The following is a 16724-nucleotide window of genomic DNA, read 5'->3' as shown; positions in this document are numbered from 1 at the left end:
CTCATTCAACTTAAGGACCAACTCTCCTCTGTCAACATCAATCACAGCTTTTGTTGTGGCTAGGAAGGATCTACCAAGGATGATGGATTCATCATCATCCTTCCCAGTGTCTAGGATTATGAAATTAGCAGGGATGTAAAGGCCTTCAACCTTCACTAGTACATCCTTTACTAGTCCATAAGCCTGTTTTATTGATTTGTCTGCCATCTCTAGAGAGATTCTTGCAGCTTGCAGCTCAAAGATTCCCAGTTTCTCCATTACAGAGAGTAGCATGAGGTTTATCCCTGACCCCAGGTCACACAGAGCCTTTTCAAAGGTTATGGTGCCTATGGTACAAGGTAGGAAGAATTTTCCGGGATCCAGTTTCTTCTGAGGTAATGTCTGCCTCATTAATGCATTCAGTTCATTGGTGAACAAAGGGGGTTCATCCTCCCAAGTCTCAGTACCAAATAACTTGGCATTTAGCTTCATGATTGCTCCTAGATAATTAGTAACTTGCTCTTCAGTGATGTCTTCATCCACTTCAGAGGAAGAATATTCATCAGAGCTCATGAATGGCAGAAGGAAGTTCAATGGAATCTCTATGGTCTCTGTATGAGCCTCAGATTCCTTTGGATCCTCAAAGGAAATCTCCTTTATATCCAGAGGACGTCCCATGAGGCTTTTCTCACTGGGACTCACGTCCTCCTCACTCTCTCCAGGTTCGGCCATGTTGGTCATGGTTATGGCCTTGCACTCTCTGTTGGAATTTTCTTCTGTATTGCTTGGGAGAGTACTGGGAGGAGTTTCAGTAATCTTCTTACTCAGCTGACCCACCTGTGCCTCCAAATTTCTAATGGAGGACCTTGTTTCATTCATGAAACTTTGTGTAGTCTTGGATAGATCAGAGACTATGGTTGCCAGGCCAGAATGGCTCTGTTCAGAATTCTCTATCTATTGCTGAGAAGATGATGGAAAAGGCTTGCTATTGCTAAACCTATTTCTTCCACCATTATTATTGAAGCCTTGTTGAGGCTTCTGTTAGTCCTTCCATGAGAAATTTAGGTGATTTCTCCATGAAGGATTATAGGGTTCTCCCATGTAATTCACCTCTGCCATTGCAGGGTTTTCAGGATCATAAGCTTCTTCTTCAGAAGATGCTTCTTTAGTACTGTTGGATGCAGCTTGCAATCCATTCAGACTCTGAGAAATCATATTGACTTGCTGAGTCAATATTTTGTTCTGAACCAATATGGCATTCAGAGTATCAATTTCAAGAACTCCTTTCTTCTGAGGCGTCCCATTGTTCATAGGATTCCTCTCAGAGGTGTACATGAACTGGTTATTTACAACCATTTCAATGAGTTCCTAAGCTTCTTCAGGGGTTTTCAGATGAAGAGATCCTCCTACAGAATGGTTCAATGACATTTTTGACAACTCAGACAGACCATCATAGAATATACATATGATGCTCCATTCTGGAAGCATGTCAGTAGGATACCTTTTAATCAATTGCTTATATCTTTCCCAAGCTTCATAGAGGGATTCACCTTCCTTCTGTCTGAAGGTTTGGATTTCCACTCTAAGCTTGCTCATCTTTTGAGGTGGAAAGAATTTTGCCAGGAAAGCACTGACCAGCTTTTCCCAAGAGTTCAGGCTTTCCTTAGGTTGTGAATCCAACCATGTTCTAGCTCTGTCACTTACAGCAAAAGGGAAAAGCATAAGCCTGTAGACCTCGGGATCAACTCCATTGGTCTTGACAGTGTCACAGATTTGCAAGAATTCAGCTAAGAACTGATGAGGATCTTCCAATGAAAGTCCATGAAACTTGCAATTCTGTTGCATTAGAGAAACTAATTGAGGCTTAAACTCAAAGTTGTTTGCTCCAATGGCAGGAATTGAGATGCTTCTTCCATAGAAGTCAGAAGAGGGTGCAGTAAAGTCACCAAGCATCTTCCGTGCATCTCCACCATTGTTATTGGGTTCGGCCATGTCTCCTTCTTTTTTGAAAATTTCTGTCAAGTCCTCTCCAGAGGGTTATGTTTTAGCTTCTCTTAGTTTCCTCTTAAGAGTCCTTTCAGGTTTAGGATCAGATTCAATATGAATGTCTTTATCTCTGTTCCTACTCATATGAAAAAGAAGAGAACATAAAAGAAGAGGAATCCTCTATGTCACAGTATAGAGATTCCTTTATGTGAGTAAAAGAAAAGAAGAGTAGAAGAAGGGGAAGAATTCAAAAATTAAATATAATAAAATAAAAATATTTTTATTTTTATTTTAAATATTAGTTATAATTCGAAATTTAAAAGAGAAATAAGATTAAATTAAAATTTAAAACAATTAGTTAACAAAAAGGAATTTTGAAAAAGTGGGGAGGAGTTTTCGAAAATCAGAGAGAGAAAATTAGTTAGATGATTTTGAAAAAGATATGATTGAAATAGAAAAATTTTAAAATCAAATAAAAAGTTAAGTAGTTAATTGAAAAATATTTGAAAATCAATTTTGAAAGGATCAGAAGTTAGAAAAGATTTTGAAATTGATTTTTGAAAAAGATATGATTGAAAATCATTTTAAAAAAGATTTGAAAAAGAAATTTAAAAAGATTTGATTTTTAAAATTAAAGTTGATTACTTAACTAATAAGAAATCAAAAGATATGATTTTAAAATTCAAAGATTGAACCTTTCTTAATAGGCAAGTAACAACTTAAAAAATTTTTGAATTAAAACATTAAATGTTAGTGAGATTTTCGAAAATATGAAGTAAGAATAAGAAAAAGATTTTGAAAATCAATTTAAAAAATTCCGAAAATATGTAAAGATAAATGAAAAAGATTTGATTTTTGAAAAATATTTGAAAAGATAGAATTTTAAAATTGAAATTTATGAGTAAAACAAGGAAAGATATATTTTTGATTTTTGGATTTTTAGTAAAGAGAGAGAAAATCACCAAATTGAAACAAAACATAGAAATTATGAATCAAAATAACTAATGCATGCAAGAACACTTTGAATGTCAAGATGAACACTAAGAACACTTTGAAGATCAAGATGAACATCAAGACTTATTTTTGAAAATTTTTAAGAAAAGAAAAACATGCAAGACACCAAACTTAGAAATTTTTAATGTTTAGATACTAACAAATTGAAAATGCATATGAAAAACAAGAAAAGACACAAAACATAAAATTGAAAAGATCAAACAAAGAAGATCATCAAGAACAACTTGAAGATCATGAAGAACACCATGCATGAATTTTTCGAAAATTTAAAGAAGATAAAAAAAGATGCAATTGACACCAAACTTAAAAATTGACATTAAACTCAAACAAGAAACACAAAAAATTTTTTTTGGTTTTTATAATTTTATTAATTTTTTTTTTGTATTTTTCGAAAATAAGAAGTAAAAAGCTTAAAAATAAAATAAAATTACCTAATCTGAGCAACAGGATGAACCGTCAGTTGTCCAAACTCAAGCAATCCCCGACAACGGCGCCAAAAACTTGGTACGCACGTTCATAATCTCAATTCTTCTTCACAACTCCGCACAACTAACCAGCAAGTGCACTAGGTCGTCCAAGTAATAAACCTTACGTGAGTAAGAGTCGATCCCACGGAGATTGTCGGCTTGAAGTAAGCTATGGTCATCTTGTAAATCTCAGCCAGGCAGATTCAAATGGTTATGAGGTTTTGATAATTAAAATATAAATAAAATATAAGATAAGATAGAAATACTTTTGTAATTCATTGATGAGAATTTCAGATAAGCGTATGGAGATGCTTTACTCCTTCTGAATCTCTGCTTTCCTACTGTCTTCATTCAATCATTCATACTCCTTTCCATGGCAAGTTGTATGTTGGGGATCACCGTTGTCAATGGCTACCATCTGTCCTCTCAGTGAAAATGGTCCAAATGCGCTGTCACCGCACGGCTAATCATCCGTCGGTTCTCACTCATGTTGGAATAGGATCCATTGATCCTTTTGCGTCTGTCACTACGCCCAACACTCGCGAGTTTGAAGCTCGTCACAGTCATCCCATCCCAGATCCTACTAGGAATACCACAGACAAGGTTTAGACTTTCCGGATCTCAAGAATGCTGCAAATTGATTCTAGCTTATACCACGAAGACTCCGATCTTTCGGAATGGAGGCTAAGAGATACACGCTCAAGCTATTGCAGATAGAACAGAAGTGGTTGTCAGGCACGTGTTCATAGGTGAGAATGATGATGAGTATCACGGATCATCACATTCATCAGATTGAAGTGTGAGTGAATATCTTGGAATAAGAATAAGCTTGAATTGAATAGAAAAACAATAGTACTTCGCATTAATTCATAAGGAACAGCAGAGCTCCACACCTTAATCTATGGTGTGTAGAAACTCCACCGTTGAAAATACATAAGTGATAATGGTGTTCATTGGCTTCGGCCCCAGAGGGGGAACCAGAATGACCAAGACCTTGAATACAATAGTAAAAAGTCCTATTTATACTAAACTAGTTAATAGGGTTTACAGAGATAAGTAAATGATGCAGAAATCCACTTCCGGGGCTCACTTGGTGTGTGCTTAGGCTGAGCATTGAGCTTTACACGTGTAGAGACTTCTCTTGGAGTTAAACACCAGGTTACAGTGTGTTTGTGGCGTTTAACTCTGGTTTGTAACCTATTTTTGGCGTTTAACTTCAGAATGGGGCAGGAAGTTGGCGTTTGAACGCCAGTTTGAGTCATCAAAACTCGGGAAAAGAATAGACTATTATATATTTCTGGAAAGCCCTGGATGTCTACTTTCCAACGAAATTAAGAGCACGTCAATTGGGTCTCTTTAGCTCCAGAAAATCCATTTTGAGTGCAGGGAGGTCAAAATCCAACAGCATCTACAGTCCTTTTTCAGCCTCTGAATCAGATTTTTGCTCAGTCCCTCAATTTCAGCCAGAAAATACCTGAAATCACAGAAAAACAAACAAACTCATAGTAAAGTCCAAAAATATAATTTTTGCATAAAAACTAATAAAAACATAATAAAAATTAACTAAATCAAACTAAAAACTATGTAAAAACAATGCCAAAAAGTGTATAAATTATCTGCTCATTAAAAACCTAAACTAAACTACTCTAAAACTAATCCTAAAAACTCTTCTATGAAGTATGGTAATGTATGGTATGATATACAGTTGCTTCCCCGTTCAAATATGCTCCAAAGCCTTCAAAAATGGGCCAAAAAGCCCCCAAAACGTGAGTCCACGTGCAATTTTAATGGAGGCACGTGCTGGTACCTGTGCGGAAACACAAGTTTGTGCATGGGCACACTTGCTGATTTTCCTCCTGTGCATGGGCACGGCCCTGTGCGGATGCACAGGTCCTAATTTCCATTCTGCCCTGAGCATGGGCACAGGTCCTAATTTTGACCCCTGTGCGTGGGCACAGAAGGTGTGCGTGGGCTGAAATACTTTTCTCCTTTGTTTTCTTCATGTTTTCTCCCTTTTTGCATGCTTTCTTCCACTTCTACCAAACCATTCTTGCCTCTAAGATCTGAAATCACTCAACAAACATATCACGGCATCGAATGGAATAAAAGTGGGATTAAATTACTCAATTTAAGCACAAAAATGCATGTTTTCACATCTAGGTTCAATTTAGGGATCAAACACAAAAGTATGCTATTTTAGTGAATAAGTGTGAGTTTATGTGATGAAATCCATCCAATTCAACCTAAAATATATCGTCAAATATGGACTTATCAATTCCCCCACATTTAAACAATAGCATGTCCTCATGCTAAGCCAAGCAAGGAGAATAATCAAAGGGAAACAACTTATTGAATGTAACTATCTATATGCATGCATGTCTATATATATATATATAGTATCCTATTGAATTGGTGAAAACAAACAATCAAATTCCAAGCAAGTATATAGACATATAGGGCCAAGCAAAGAATTCAATGCAAACAAAATCTAAAGAATTGATTCTCTCATAAAAATGAAGCAACTTGCAAGAATACATGATAAGAGGTATGGAAACATAGAGTTGAGTGACCGAACCCTCACTAGGTGTGTATACACTCTAAGCACTCGGTGTTTTAGGGTTTAATCACTTAAGTCTCCTCCTAATCATGCTTTCAAGGATTTACTTTTCATCTAACAATCAACAAACATGTAATGTGTGAGTGCAAGTATCATGAGGTCTTTAGAGGGTTGTAATGGGGTTAGGGTTAAGGTAGGATAAATATGGCTAAGTGAACTAGGGAATTGAATCTTTGATTAGCTCAAATGTCCACTCAACCTATATCAACCAAATTACAAACTATGCAACCTAACTTTCCATTCCCTTTTTATACACATTCATGCATCTTTTTATCCAAGTTCACATATGCATTTCTTATTCATTCATTTCATTTTCTTTTTCCTTTTTGGGGAGACCTTTGTCCCCTTTCACTTTTTTCTTTTCTTTTCTTTTTATTTTTGACAAATGCATGTGGTTAAAGCAAGTTGATACATGAATGTGCACCCATTTTCCAAATTTTTCAATAAGTACCCAAAACAAAAAAATTTTTTTTCTCTACCAATGCTTCCCAAGATTTCTCCCACACTTAAACGACACACACACCCCATCCTAAGCTAATCAAGGATGCAATTCAAGGTCATTCCATGGTTTTACGCTTAGGCTTTTGATATGGTTATAATTTGAACAAAAGGGATTAAAAAGCTCAAAGGGGTTAACAAAGGTAGATGCAAGGGTAAGGCTATATGGGTGAGTGAGTTTAATTCAAAGATGGCCTCAATCATGCTAAATGCATTCAAACATCAAATATTGGAAATAAAGAATCGAGCAAAACCAAGATCACAATCATAGAAGGAGATATAACACACAATGAACAAAATTAGTGGTTAAAATGTGTAACCACTCATTAAAACTCAAAAACTCACAGGGTATTTGTTCTTTACTCTTCTATGTTCCATAAAGAAATCATTCAAGCAAGTTTGAAAACAATTTTCTCAATCAATTCAATAGAATGCCCTTCAAACAAAATTCTTGGAAATCCATGTTGTTTTTCACCAAAATTATTCCTATATGCGTATGTATGTTGTGATGGATGTAATTTTTCAAAAGTTTCCTAGTTCTGTTCCTAATTTTTTCAACAACCAAAATATAACATGAACAATTAGGACAAAATTGAACTAGGTGCTATACTATTCACAACATCCAATCACAACTTCTATTTATAGAATATATACTAAGGAAAAGATGCAAAAAAAATGCAACATGCAATAGCTAGATATAAACTATGATATATATACCAAAAGAAAATGTAATGCAACAGACAAAAATACTCCAAATATATACAAGAAACCTACTAGAAAAAAACAAAAATAAGGTACAAAGTGTTTGGGAAAAGAAAGTTTACACCCCAAAATGACAAATCCTCCCCCACACTTAAGTGTTACACGGTCCTCCGTGCACGAACATCATCCGAGGGGAATGTATCTAAGTTCCTCCACCTTCAGCTGGTGGATGCAGGGGGCTTGGGTTGTATGGAAACCACCGAGTCCAATGCATTCTCGGTATCTTCGTCCCCGGTGTCCTCCTCCTCTCCCAGCTCCGTGCCTTGTGTCTCATCCTCAAAAAAGAAGGAATAAAGTATACTTAAGAGTCATAGGGAAGTGGCACAAAAAGATAAAGGAGAGAGTAAATAAGCATCTCATTGAAGAATTTTGCATGGTGGTGTGGTATGAAAAAAAACTGAGCCATGTGTGTATTCCAAGTGTACACGTGATTAGAATACACACAACGGCCGGTTAAAATGGCATCCACACAATCAAAAAGTAAGAATGAGTTCCTCAATTAAATGGCCTAAGATGCAAGCAATAAGTAAGCTACAATTAAGGACAAACAAACTTAGGCAACCACCACAAGGGTGAATTGAGTTTAAGGATTATTGGATATTGAAGTTGTGTAAGTGAAAGAGCGAAATTAGTATAAAATAGCACAACAAACAATAACCAATGTAATAATGAAAAGAGAACTACTTATTCATCTTCAAAATTAATGACATAGTCACATGGTAAAGGTACTTGTTGCACAAAGTGACAATCTTGATAAGAATCAAGCCAAGTCACTCAAACAAATGCAAAGCATTAATAAGAAACAAGGACCTTGTGATGCGATTATATTGACTTAAAATCCATGGTGAACAAGCAATTCAATTCAATTCACTAAATTCCATGTGCACTCATAAAAGTTTTACCTAATATGCAACAAAATGTAAATGTGCAAATCCAATTAGGTGCTAGTAATTGAAGGTAAAGTACAAGTGCATCGATGAAATTCAATCAACAAGCAACCCAATCAACATCAAAGAGACACTTGCAACTTATTTAATTACTAAGTGCATACGTGCAGTGTGTGTGCGTACGCACACAAGGTGGAAAAAGGGAGTTGTGCGCTCACACAATGTGTGCGAACGCTCCAAACAGAAGAGGGGTATAGATGTGTGCGCACGTACATACCTGTGCGTGCGCACAAAATGCTTTTTTTTTGTAGAAGCAAGATCGTGTGTGCGTGCGCACACAGGTCTGTGCGCACGCACAGAAGGAAAGATAGGGGGTGTTCACGTGTACAAGCCACGCCAATGCTCCCACCAGAGGGGTTACATATTGGCATGCGGACGCACATGGCTGTGCGGCCGCACAAAGAGCGCAAGAAGGGAGACACGTGTGTTCGCACAGAGCAGTGCGCACGCACATGTCATAGAAAACAAGGCAGTACCCATGCACAAACTGTGCTGGCATTGCGAGCAGAGGGCACTGCAAGGGCTGTGCGGACGCACAGGCTTGTGCACTTTTACAGGTCGCGAAACTCACAGTTGTGTGCGCACGCAAAGTAGCGTGCGTACTTACAGATGCCCTGTTTTGCAAAAAAAATTTCTTTCATTTCTAAGGTGTTATGCCTTAGCTTAATCAACATTTCAACCCCAAACATTAAAAACATCATAAAATCATGATCCATATGCAAACTAACATATCTAAGCTCAAATTAAACCAATCCTAAGCTAACTAAGACAAGCAAATATGCAATAAACTAGGACTATAAACAAAGAGAAAGGGTAAGAAAGATGTTACCATGGTGCGGTGCCTCCCACCTAGCACTTTGGTTTATAGTCCTTAAGTTAGACTTATTGAGGAGACTCTAGCTAGGGTGGCTTGTGTTTCCACTCCTCCTTGAACCTCCATCCATGCTTGGTCTTTGACTCTCCTCTGGGATCCCATATTCTAGGCATTCGCTCACCTTCCTGTTGATCTTTATGCTTCAAACCGGATAGATAAGCTCCTAATTGACCCTTGTAACAACCCAACATTTTCCAAAAATTACCCAATTGTGCTTCACACCATTCTTGAACTCCAATTTTTGAATTGTTCTTCTTGAAGGGCCTTGGATTCTCTTGGCAACCAATACCCTTTCCTCCACCATGCGCCAACCCAAGAAGGACCTTGAGTTGGTAGTCCATCTCCAAGATAGCATATTGATGGGGACCAATAAAGCTCATAGGTGAAATTGCCACCCACTCAATATGTTCTTGGAACGGAATTGCTTCCTCACCAACTTTCTCTTCCCCATCACTCAAGTCATAACAAGGAGGTTGTGAAAATTCTACCTCTATGTCTTGATAAACCCCAATTTTGTGGTTTATCATGTGCTTAATTTGGAGGATTTTATCACCTTTTCCCACATTTATTCAATGAAATATCATGGTTTTGTAATTCTCCCTTGAATTGTGCTTAAGTGTAAAAACATGCTTTTTAGGCCCTTAAATTGGTGATTTTAATTCACTTTAATTCCATTCGATGCTTTGATGTGTTTGTTGAGTGATTTCAGGTTCATAAGGCAAGTATTCGATGGAAGAAGTGAGGAGAAAAGCATGCAAAGTGGGAGAACTCATGAAGAAATGAAGGAACTGCAAGCTGTCAAGCCTGACCTCTTTGCACTTAATCGATCATAACTTGAGCTACAGAGGTCCAAATGAGACGGTTCTAGTTGCGTTGGAAAGCTAACATCCGGGGCTTCAAAATAATATAAAATTTGTCATAGTTACCTGATGTCTAGGGATGCTCACGCACATTGTACACGTGCACACCGATTGGTGCACGTGATTTACTCAAAGCAACTCGTGGCCAGTGATTTTTAGAGCATTTTGGGCCCAATCCAACTCATTTCTAATGCTATTTCATGCAGAATTCAAGCTTGGATAAGGGGGGAGCAATTGTTTGAAGTTCTTACATCATGTAGCTTAGTTTCTAGAGAGAGAAGCTCCCTCTTCTCTCTAGAATTAGGGTTCCTAGGATTAATTGCATCATAGATCCATGTTTAATTCCTTTCTTTCATCTTGTTTCTTCTACATTTTCATGCTGTAGTGATGTAATCTTCTTGTTCCCTCTTGTTAATTTTCCTTTTCATGCTTCTTTGTTTATGATTGATGAACACTTGTTGGATTTGGATTTTCTATTAATGTAATTGATGTTTGATGTCTTTTATTGTGAATTCGAGTTGTTGATCTTACCTCCTTGCAATTTGTAGTTGGTAGATTTTACTATTTCTTGTCATTTATTATACTTTCCTTTTATGCCTTCCAAGTGTTTGACAAAATACTTGGTTGGATGTTAGATTAGATTTTGAGCATTCTTGGCTTGGAAAGAGTAATTAGGCAATCTTGAGCCATGAAAACCCAACTTATGTCAGTGATCTAGAGTTGTTATCTAGTATGATTTCCATTGACTCTAATCTCTTGCTAATTCAATTAGTAAGTGATTATGACTTTTGGATTGAGATTAGCTAGTCTTATTAGACTTTCTCCGAGAATGAGGATAACATGATACCTTCCTCCATCATCGGGGATGACGTAATAAGATAAATTCTTGTTAACTATTGTTATTAGTGACAAGGATGGAAGGCCTATGATCTCAATTCATTTTAAGCCAGAAAAGGGTCTCTGGCTGGCGTTTAGACGCCAATTTGGACCATCAAATCTCGAGAAAAGTATAGACTATTGGGCTTCTGTAGCTCCAGAAATTCTACTTCGAGTGCAGGAGGGTCAGAATCCAACAGTATCTGCAGTCCTTTCTCAACCTCTGAATAAGACTTTTGCTCAAGTCCCTCAATTTCAGCCAGAAAATACTTGAAATTACAGAAAAACACACAAACTCATAGTAAAGTCTAGAAATGTGATTTTTGTATAAAAACTAATAAAAATATAACAAAAAGTAACTAAAACATACTAAAAACTATGTAAAAACAATGCCAAAAAGGGTATAAATTATCCGCTCATCACAACACCAAACGTAAATTGTTGCTTGTCCCCAAGCAACTAAAAATAAAATAGGATAAAAAGAAGAAAAAATACAATAAATTCCAAAATTATCAATGAAGATTAGTTTTAAGGAGCGTGGCTAGTAGCTTTTTGCTTTTGAATAGTTTTGGCATCTCACTTTATCCTTTGAAGTTCAGAATGATTAGCATCCATAAGAACTCAGAATTCAGATAGTGTTATTGATTCTCCTAGTTCAGTATGTTGATTCTTGAACACAACTACTTTATGAGTCTTGGCCGTGACCCTAAGCATTTTGTTTTCCAGTATTACCACCAGATGCATAAATGCCACAGACACATAACTGGGTGAACCTTTTCAGATTGTGACTCAGCTTTGCTAGAGTCCCCAGTTAGAGGTGCCCAGAGCTCTTAAGCACACTCTTTTTGCTTTGGACCATGACTTTAACCGCTCAGTCTCAAGCTTTTCACTTGACACCTTCACGCCACAAGCACATGGTTAGGGACAGCTTGATTTAGCCGCTTAGGCCAGGATTTTATTCCTTTGGGCCCTCCTATCCATTAATGCTCAAAGCCTTGGATCCTCTTTACCCTTGCCTTTTGGTTTAAAGGGTTATTGGCTTTTTCTGCTTGCTTTTTCTTTTTCTTTCTTTCTTTTTTTTCGCAAGCTTTGTGTTTTACTGCTTTTTTTTACTTCAAGAATCAATTATATGATTTTTTAGATTATCAATAATATTTCTCTTTTTTCATTATTCTTTCAAAAGCCAACAATTTTAACATTCATACACTTCACTATAAAAAATATGCACTGTTCAAGCATTCATTCAGAAAACAAAAAGTATTGCCACCACATCAAAATAATTAAACTATTTTCAAGATAGAATTCGAAATTCAGGTACTTCTTTTTCTTTTTCAGAAAATATTTTTTATTTAAGAAAGGTGAAAGATTCATGGAACATTCATAACTTTAAGACATAGACATTTAAACACTGATGATCATGTGATAAAGACAAAAACATAGACACAACATAAAGCATAAAAAGTCGAAAAACAGAAAAATAAGAACAAAAAAAATTAAAGAACGGGTCCACCTTAGTGACGGCGGCTAGTTCTTCCTCTTGAAGATCCTATGGAGTGCTTTAGCTCCTCAATATCTCTTCCTTGCCATTGTTGCTCCTCCCTCATGACTCTTTGGTCCTCTCTGATTTCATGGAGGACAATGGAGTGCTCTTGGTGCTCCATCCTTAGTTGCTCCATGTTGGAACTCAAATCTCTTAAAGGGGTGTTGAGTTGCTCCCAATAGTTGTGTGGAGGGAAATGCATCCCTTAAGGCATCTCAGTGATTTCTTGATGAGGAATCTCCTCATGCTCTTGTTGAGGTCCATGAGTGGGCTCTCTTGTTTGCTCCATCCTCTTTTTAGTGATGGGTTTGTCTTCTTCAATGAGGATGGCCTCCTCTATGAAAATTCTAGCTGAATTGCATAGGTTACAGATGTGATGAGGGAAGGCTAACCTTGCCAAAGTGGAGGGCTTGTCCGCCACCTTGTATAGTTCTAGAGGTATGATCTCATGAACTTCTACTTCCTCTCCATTCATGATACTATGGATCATGATAGCCCGGTCTACTGTAACTTTAAACCGGTTGCTAGTAGGAATGATAGAGCGTTGGATGAACTCTAACCATCCTCTAGCCACAGGCTTGAGGTCAAGCCTTCTCAGTTGAACCGGCTTGCCTTTGGAGTCTCTCTTCCATTGAGCTCCTTCCACACAGATGTCCATGAGGACTTGGTCCAACCTTTGATCAAAGTTGACCCTTCTAGTGAAAGGATGAGGATCTCCTTACATCATTGGCAAGTTAAATGCCAACTTCACATTTTTCAGACTGAAATCCAAGTATTTTCCTCGAACCATTGTGAGCTAATTCTTTGGGTTCAGGTTCACACTTTGATCATGGTTCTTAGTGATCCATGCATTAGCATAGAACTCTTGAACTATTAAGATTCCGACTTGTTGGATGGGGTTGGTGAGAGCTTCCCAACCTCTTCTCCAAACCTCACGTCGGATCTCCGGATATTCACTCTTTTTGAGCATGAAGGAGACTTCAGGGATCACCTTTTTCTTGGCCACAACTTCATAGAAGTGGTCTTGATGGACCTTTGAGATGAATTTCTCCATCTCCCATGACTCGGAGGTGGAAGCAACTACCTTCCCTTTCCTCTTTCTAGAGGTTTCTCCAGCCTTAGATGCCATTAATGGTTATAGAAAACAAAAAAAGCAGAGATTTTTCCCACACCAAACTTAAAAGGTTTGCTCGTCCTCGAGCAAAAAAAGAAAGAAAGGATTAGAAGAAGAAGAAATGAAGGAGATAGAGGGGTGTGTTGAATTCGGCCAAGGGGGGTTTAAGTGTTTATGATGTGTGAAATTGAAGGTGGTAAGGAGGGGTATTTATAGGGTAGAGAGAGTGAATTCGTGTAAGAGGGGGTTAGGTTTGGGAGGGAACTGTTTTGAATTTGAATGGTGAGGTAGGTGGGGTTTTATGATGGGTTTTTGGGGAATAGTAGATGGATGTGAGTGGTGAAGAGATTATGGAGAAGAGGATAGGATTTGATAGGTGAATGGTATTTGGGGAATAGGTATTGATGTGATTGGTCAAGGGTATTTGTGGAAGAGTGTTATGGAAAGGTGTGAAGAGGAGAGAGAGTGAGTTGGGGTAGGTAGGGATCCCGTGGAGTCCACAGATCCTGAGGTGTCAAGGAATTCTGCTCCATGCACCTTTCTGGCGTTTAAATGCCCTCTGTGTGCCATTTCTGGTGTTTAACGCCATCTCTGCTACCTTTTCTGGCGTTAAACGCCAGGCTGATGCCCTTTTCTGACATTTAACGCCAGCCAGACACCCTTTTCTGGTGTTAAACGCCAGTCTGTCTGCCAATTCTGGCGTTTAACGCCCAGAATACTGCCAGACTGGGCATTAAACGCCCATTCTGCTATCCTTACTGGCGTTTAAACGCCAGTAAGCCTGTCCTCTAGGGTGTGCTATTTTTTATGCTGTTTTTTATTCCGTTTTAATTCTGCAACTGTTTTTGTGACTTCATATGATCATCTACCTAAAGAAAACGTAACATGACAATGGAAAACAAATGTCTATAATAAATATAATTAAATAACATTGGGTTGCCTCCCAATAAGCTCTTCTTTAATGTCAATAGCTTGACAGTGAGCTCTTAGAGAGCTTCATAGAGACTCAGAGCTTAATGGTGGCCTTCGAACACCAAACTTAAAAGTTGAGTGTGGGGGCTCTGTTTGACTCTGTATTAAGAGAAGCTTTTCATGCTTCCTCTCCATGGTTACAGAAGATGATCCTTGAGCCTTAAACACAAGGTAGTCCTCATTCAATTGAAAGACTAACTCTCCTCTGTCCACATCAATCACAGCCCTTGCTGTGGCTAGGAAGGATCTTCCAAGGATAATGGATTCATCCTCATCCTTCCCAGTGTCCAGGATTATGAAGTCAGCAGGGATGTACAGGCCTTCAACCTTCACTAAGACATCCTCTACAAGTCCATAAGCCTGTTTCATTGATTTGTCTGCCATCTCTAATGAGATTCTTGCAGTTTGTACCTTAAAGATCCCTAGTTTTTCCATTACAGAGAGTGACATGAGGTTTATACCTGACCCCAGGTCACACAGAGCCTTCTCAAAGGTCATGGTGCCTATGGTACAATGTATTAAGAACTTTTCGGGATCCGGTTTCTTCTAAGCTAATTTCTGCTGAACCAAGGCATTCAGTTCATTGATGAGCAATGGAGGTTCATCCTCCCAAGTCTCATTACCAAATAACTTGGCATTAGACTTCATGATTGCTCCTAGATACTGAGCAACTTGCTTTTCAACAATATCTTCATCTTCTTCAGAGGAAGAATACTCATCAGAGCTCATGAATGGCAGCGGTAAGTTCAGTGGAATCTCTATGATCTCTGTATGAGCCTCTGATTTCTTTGGTTCCTCAATAGGGAACTTCTTAATGGTTAGTGGACGTCCAGCAAGGTCTTCCTCACTGGAAATCACTGCCTTTTTACTCCCTCCAGGTTTGGGCACTTTGGATATGGTTATGGCCATGCATTCTCTTTTGGGATTCTCTTCTGTATTCCTTGGGAGAGTACTAGGAGGGATTTCAATAACTCTTTTACTCAGCTGACCCACTTATGCCTCTAAATTTCTGATGGAGGACCTTGTTTCAGTCATGAAACTGAGAGTGGTCTTAGATATATCAGAGACTATGGTTGCTAAGTCAGAGAGGTTCTGCTTAGAATTCTCTGTCTGTTGCTCAGAAGATGATGGAAAAGGCTTGCTATTGCCAAACTCATTTCTCCCACCATTATTATTATTGAAGCCTTGTTGAGGCTTCTGTTGATCCTTCCATGAGAAATTAGGATGATTCCTCCATGAAGGATTGTAAGTGTTTCCATAGGATTCTCCCATGTAATTCACCTCTTCCATTGCAGGATTCTCAGGGCCATAAGCTTCTCCTTCAGAGGAGGCTTCTTTAGTACTGCCGGATGCAGCTTGCATTTCAGTCAGATTCTAAGAAATCATATTGACTTACTGGGTCAATATTTTGTTCTGAGCCAATATGGCATTTAGAGTATCAATCTCAAGAACTCCTTTCTTCTGAGTCATCCCACTATTCACAGGATTTCTTTCAGAAGTATGCATGAACTGGTTATTTGCAACCATTTCAATAATTTCCTGGGCTTCTACAGGTGTTTTCTTCTGATGAAGAGATCCACCAGCAGAGTGGTCCAATGACATCTTGGACAATTCAGACAGACCATCATAGTATATACATAAGATGCTCCATTCTGAAAGCATGTCAGAAGGACTGACGTTAGGATTTTTGCCAGTAAAGAATGTCATAAAAACAGTCGCGTTGTAGATATAGTCTCTAAACCGACAAAAATCCCTTGTACAAACATTTTGGTTGTCACAAGTAACAAACCCCTTTGAAATTGATAACCGAGTATTCAAACCTCGGGTCGTCTTCTCAAGGAATTGCAGGGAGGTATGTTCTTATTATTGGTTATGGAGATTGTAAATTCGGGGTTTTGAGAAATTTGGAGTTTGGGCAATGTGCACAGGTATATTTTCAAGCAATAAAAATTAATAAATAACTGTAAAATAAACTCTTGGCAAAGTTTGAGAACCGGAAATCCTGTCCTTGTTATCCTTATCAGATGTGATGAGAATTGGATTTTAATCCCACTTAGTTAAGTCAAGTGGACTAATTAGCTTGATTCTCAAGTCCTAGTCAACTCCTGTGGAGAGACTAGTGTTAGAGCAATCCTAGCTAAAGAAAAATCTGCCAATTTCAACCACTCCTGAGTTTGACAACTCAAGTGTTACCAATTACCTAACCAAAGCCAAAAGG

At 38.0% G+C, this 16724-nt stretch overlaps 1 non-coding gene across 1 annotated transcript; it reads left to right on the top strand.

The window, feature by feature from the left end:
* The first annotated feature begins 1461 nt into the window (after positions 1 to 1461).
* Positions 1462 to 1569, top strand: LOC148548840 (small nucleolar RNA R71). Its single transcript, XR_015898032.1, has one exon. It is a non-coding gene; the product is annotated as a small nucleolar RNA R71 (small nucleolar RNA).
* Positions 1570 to 16724: the final 15155 nt, after the last annotated feature.

This window comes from Arachis ipaensis, chromosome B8 (assembly GCF_059453495.1).
Source record: "Arachis ipaensis isolate K30076 ecotype BB chromosome B8, ASM5945349v1, whole genome shotgun sequence".
NCBI classification, from domain to species: Eukaryota; Viridiplantae; Streptophyta; class Magnoliopsida; order Fabales; family Fabaceae; genus Arachis; species Arachis ipaensis.
This window is presented reverse-complemented; position numbering and strand designations above follow the sequence as displayed.